The following is a 5183-nucleotide window of genomic DNA, read 5'->3' as shown; positions in this document are numbered from 1 at the left end:
TGTTCGGTCTGTCCGAGATGATCTCTGCGTAAACCTAACCCTGATTTTTTCCGCTCAAATCTACTTCTACAAAATTTTGCTTGAAATAGAAATTTCAGTCCGTGGGAAATTTGCGGGCGCAAGTACTCTAGTGCATATAATTAGAGGTTTGAAGCACTACGTGATCAAATCCTCGGTGGAGATCCTTTACTGCGGCGAGGGCGCGATGGGGACCAGTAGATGATCCAGGGACCACGTGCGATGGCGCAACGGGTTGCGGGGAGTCGTGACAGTTGAGGAATTTCAACGTACGGTCCACGCGATACATATATACCCGTGAGCTGTCGGTGAGACCGAGCGAACCACATCGGTGGCACCGAGATGAGTAACTGTTATGAGCACTACAACTCGGTGACGCTGGGAATTTCAAGTCGGTATCTCCGAGATAGAAAATCAGATCAGTCCAAGTGGTTTCCATGAGACCGGATGGTTATGAATTGGTCTGTCCGAAAATCACTTAGAAGGTTTTGGAGGTTAGTGCTAGTCGGATCGGTGGCTCCAAGGGTTCCTCACCCGGAGGGTCCGAAAGAGACTTGTTCAAGTTTTTGTGATATAGCAAGAAAGAATTTGGACAAGTCAAGATAGATAGCTAGAGAAGGTGCTTAAGCATTCTTAAGCACACTTGTTACTAAACCGTGATGTGTGTTTAGAGAGCAATTTACCTTCCAATTCCTTTGCAATATTCATTGGCTCCAGAACTGCAGATGCCCTCTTAAGGAAGCTCTTCCTTTTTTTTTGTGAGCTGGCGTGCTTAGTCATATTTGACTCAGTCAAAACCGGTTGACCTGACCAAAACCGAGTCAAGGGTTGTATTTTGAACTATGTGACAAGTTGAGGGTGCAATTCGACCGGTTTTAAACATGAGGGTTGTAAATCAAACTGATTGGTTAGTTCAGGATTAAAATATGGACTTCTCGCTTTTATAGTCAACTTGAGAAAATCCAGTACCTTGCATTGCACTATCTTCCTTCGGAGTAACACCTCTACGGCTCACGGTCAAACTGCTGCTCATCAAAACATACGTTGGCGTTTCAGTCGGAAGAGTTGTGGCACAATCACTGGTATCTCCACGTCCTGAATCTCAAAGAATACAAAGAAAAATGCTGATCTTCTGCACTAACTTTGGACAAATAAATAATAAGCCCGTATGTTTATGTACCAGTTGTTTTAATTTTTTCTTTCCTCCAATACTGCCCTTGCCTTCTGAACTGAGCTCCAGCTCACAGCAACATGCTTCCCTAATCCTGTTTGAAACATTGGGAACTGGCAATCGGTATCCCGATGTCCTACACAAAGTAGCCACTTTAGAAATAATGTGTGTAGCTCAGTAGCTGTTTAAATAAATTGAAAGACAGATAGTTCAAGCTTTTTTTAACGGGAAGGGGACTGGAGGAAGGGGACGAGTACACGGGGAGGTGAAAAAAGGCAAAATAAATAAGGGAGAAGGTGGCTTTGAGCATGGTTAATAATATAGCATGTTGCTGGCTATAACATCTTGCCATGTCATCTATAGCCAATATAATAGTCAACACGTATAATAATGGGCTACAAGAAAGTATTATTTTTTATCATATGGCCCATCATACATTCTCACATAAGTTCTTGGAACACGTGCTACAGCCGGCTGTAAGTCTACAACCCGCTTCTTTTCTCTCTTCTTTTCTCTCTTTTCTAAGTTAGCAAAGATATAGTATTTAGATCCTTACAGCCCGCTTATGTCATCTTATTATACTTGCTCTTCCAAGATACGACTAGCCCACCAAGTCACTAATGAGACGTAAACATGTTGGCCAGCCATGTGCAACAGTAAGACAGTCTAGGAAAAAAGACTATAGCGAGGGAGACCGTAGAGGACGAAAACGATTGGGTCTCATTAATGACAACAAACAAACAAGGCTAGCACTGTGCAATCTCGAGCATAAAGAAGGCAGCGCAATACGTCGCATAATATTCGAGTGGTCTAGATAATAGTATCATATAGTAGTATATAACCCATAATGAATTTTCGCAACAAATAGACCTACTATGCAAGGTATCGCTTTATAGTGCATGATTGGTTCTCATCTTGGACACATTTTTCCTTCGCAAGAGACATAGATTTTCTAGCCGTTTCCACTAGAACAATCCATATTTTAACAACACTTGTATGGAAAAAGGTTGGGCAATGATGATAATATCCAACAAATGGTATAAACAAAAACAATAAAGACAACATAATTACATAGCGCACTTCCAAATTACGAACGGTTAAGTGTTTACCAAGGGTTCGGCTCACCTGCAGGGTTCCCAGCAGGGATTATGGTGCAGAGCCATTAAATGAGTGCCATGTGTCCCTGTGGGCCAACAACTACAATTATCTTTGATTAATTTTGTTTCCTGCTCCTTCGATCCTTCCTCGCCAAGAGACTGGGTGCTAGCACCGATGGGCTTTGATTCGTCGGCCCGCGACACTGCTGGGCGTTCTGTCTCCAATCGTGGATGCCGGCGGCCGCCCCAGCCGAGGCTCCCGCAGTGCTGCATCCCATGGCGACGCCCCCGCCGGTGGCCGAACCACCTGCCGTGTTGGCCGCGTCCCAGGCCTCATCCACGAGCGAACAAGCACAAGCGGAAAAAGCAGAGGGGCAAGAAGAAAGCGCATGTTCCCTCGTCAGAGTCGTTCGGCCCGCCGGCGCCCATAGAGCCCGAGCTTAAGCACACGCACACCACCGTTCAACATCCTCCGTCAACGATCCAATAATTCCGCAGTCAAGATTGAACCTCTTTTAATTTGGCGCCGATCGAAAAAAGGGATGAAACGATGAACTGATTTTCGTTGGTGCAGAGCTGGAGCGGCCGGCAGTACAGGTACCGCGTGGTCATCGTACAGAGTACAGACTGCCATGGCCGCGCTTCTGTGGTCGTTTCCTCGTTGTGATAGAGATCATTTAGACTGTAATCTCGCCAAAACAGGAGATAAAGACGGCGGCGAAAATAATGACTCATGGGTAGTCCTCGATTGGCAGTAGACGACCCAGCTACATCGCCGGTGGCCGAGCAAGCACAGCCAGCCTCTTTATTTCTTCAGCGCAGATGCCGGATGATGAAACAGCAGGAAACAAAATTAATCAAAATTAATTGTAGTTGTTGACCCACATGGACACATGGCAGTCATTTATTGGCCCTATATAATAATCCCTGCTGGGAACCCCGCAGGTGAGCCGAACCCGTTTACCAAAAAGCTTGCCGCTTTTTTTTTTGACAGAGCAAACAAAAATAGTAAAGAAATATTTTTTTTACCAAAAAGCTGAGAGTTTATTCCATTTTTTTACCCTCAAGGATGACACTTTTGACATGGATTACCCCCAAAGTACAAGTTTGGTCACTTGTTATCCCCATTTTGAAATTTTTGACACATTTCACCCCCTTGGAAACAGCCATACTAATTTTCACTTAAGTAATTCTTGGCTCTGGACCAGACTTGATGCTGAGCTCTCTGATGAAGCGGACGAGCCGCCCTAACTCGGATGACGATGAGCCCCCGTCGGCGATGTCCAGGCTCAACTGCTCCGCCATGGCTTGGGCCGCTGCCTTGATCTCGCCGGACACCATGGCCTCCCTCACCATCTTCTCGACGACAGCCCTGTCGCACACGTCCTTCATGTCCAGCCCCGTCCTCCACACGGCCCCCACGAGACGGCTGTTCATCTGTTGGTCGAGGAAGAAGGGCCAGCACACCATCGGCACGCCCTCGACGGCGCATTCCAGCGTGGAGTTCCAACCGGCGTGTGTCAGGAAGCAGCCCACCGCTCTGTGCCGCAGCACGTCCAGCTGAGGAGCCCACTCCACTATATTGGCCTTGCCGGCTTGCGCCACCGCGACGGCTTCTCGAAGTAGCGCTGAGCTAGCCATCTGGACCATGCCCGGCCGAAGCACCAAGAGGAAGGCGTACCCGGTGGCTGCGAGGCCGGAGAGGAACTCGGTGAACTGCTCGTACGAGATCACGGCGATGCTCCCCAGGCTCACGTATACGACGGACCGGTCGCCGTGGCCGTCTAACCACGCCATGCACCCGTCGTCCTCCCGCCACAGGCTCGCGCTTGCCGCGGACCTCGAGCTGGCGTGGAGTGGACCTACCGCGAAGACGTCGCGTGTGCGCGACGCGATGTGGGCGAGCGCTGGCCGCTCCATGGACGCGGAGGTGTTGATTATCAGCGCACGTGCCTTGCAGCTATGAGCGACGCCCTCGCCAATCTTGAGTATCATGGGATCTCCGCCGCCTGCTTGCTCAGTGGAACAGAGTCCAGGACCACGAGGAAGATCTCGTCGCCGGAGAATGCCCTCCATCCCCAAAACGCCACACACTGGGTCGTCCGCAGGGAAGGGGTTCTCGCCGAGCTCGAAGACCTTAGGCATGGACATGAACGCCAGGGAGCTGCACGCGCTGAATGTGCAGAAGGCAAGCGCCGGGATGCCGAGTTCGTCGGCGATGTCGGTGGCGAACGGCATGGTGCCATCGGCGACAACGCATGTCACCGGCGGCACATCGTCGGCGGACAGAAGCGATGACAAGAGCAGGGCACGGTACGCGGCGCTGCCGGTCGTGCACATGGACTCCATCAGCTCCATGTAGTGGCGTGGGTGGTCGTCGGGGAGGCCATCGGGGATAGACAGCAAACGTAGGCGCGGCGGAGGCGCCCTGGCAATCCTGGAGAGGTTGTGCTCGGTGTGGAGGAAGGTGACGTGGACGCCGGCGTCAAGGAGGGCCGTGGCGAGGTGGAGCATGGGGTTGATGAGTCCCTGCCGTGGCCAAGGGAACACAAGGACGTGCACCGACAGCGTAGGCGCAGAGTCCATCACCGGCGATGTGCTTGGGCAAACGGCGGCTCGCTATGTGAAGATGGTTGGGAAGCGCACGTCTCGATAGCAGGGACGCGCGCCTTATATAGAGCAGATACATCTATCACCGGCGCTTTGGCAAACACAACATACCAAACACGCCCGCCTAACAAACCCCTGACAAATGACAAGTATACAAGTATTAGCACGCTCTGCCTCGCGCGCGTCCGATTGGCAACTGAGCGAATCTCCCGCAGCATCCCGTTGCTTTGTACCACTTGCTGGACCTTTGTGTGTGTTGGTTTGGGAAATAATTCTTTTCTCGTAAA

At 50.4% G+C, this 5183-nt stretch overlaps 1 pseudogene; it reads right to left on the bottom strand.

The window, feature by feature from the left end:
* Window positions 1-3447: 3447 nt before the first annotated feature.
* On the bottom strand, window positions 3448-4910 carry LOC125528448 (myricetin 3-O-rhamnoside 1,2-glucosyltransferase UGT709G2 pseudogene; annotated as a pseudogene).
* Window positions 4911-5183: the final 273 nt, after the last annotated feature.

This window comes from Triticum urartu, chromosome 2A (genome assembly GCF_056163025.1).
Source record: "Triticum urartu cultivar PI428250 chromosome 2A, HENAU_Tu73, whole genome shotgun sequence".
In the NCBI taxonomy this organism is placed as follows: Eukaryota; Viridiplantae; Streptophyta; class Magnoliopsida; order Poales; family Poaceae; genus Triticum; species Triticum urartu.
Note: the sequence above shows the minus strand (reverse complement) of the source record. Positions and strands in the feature narration are given on the sequence as shown.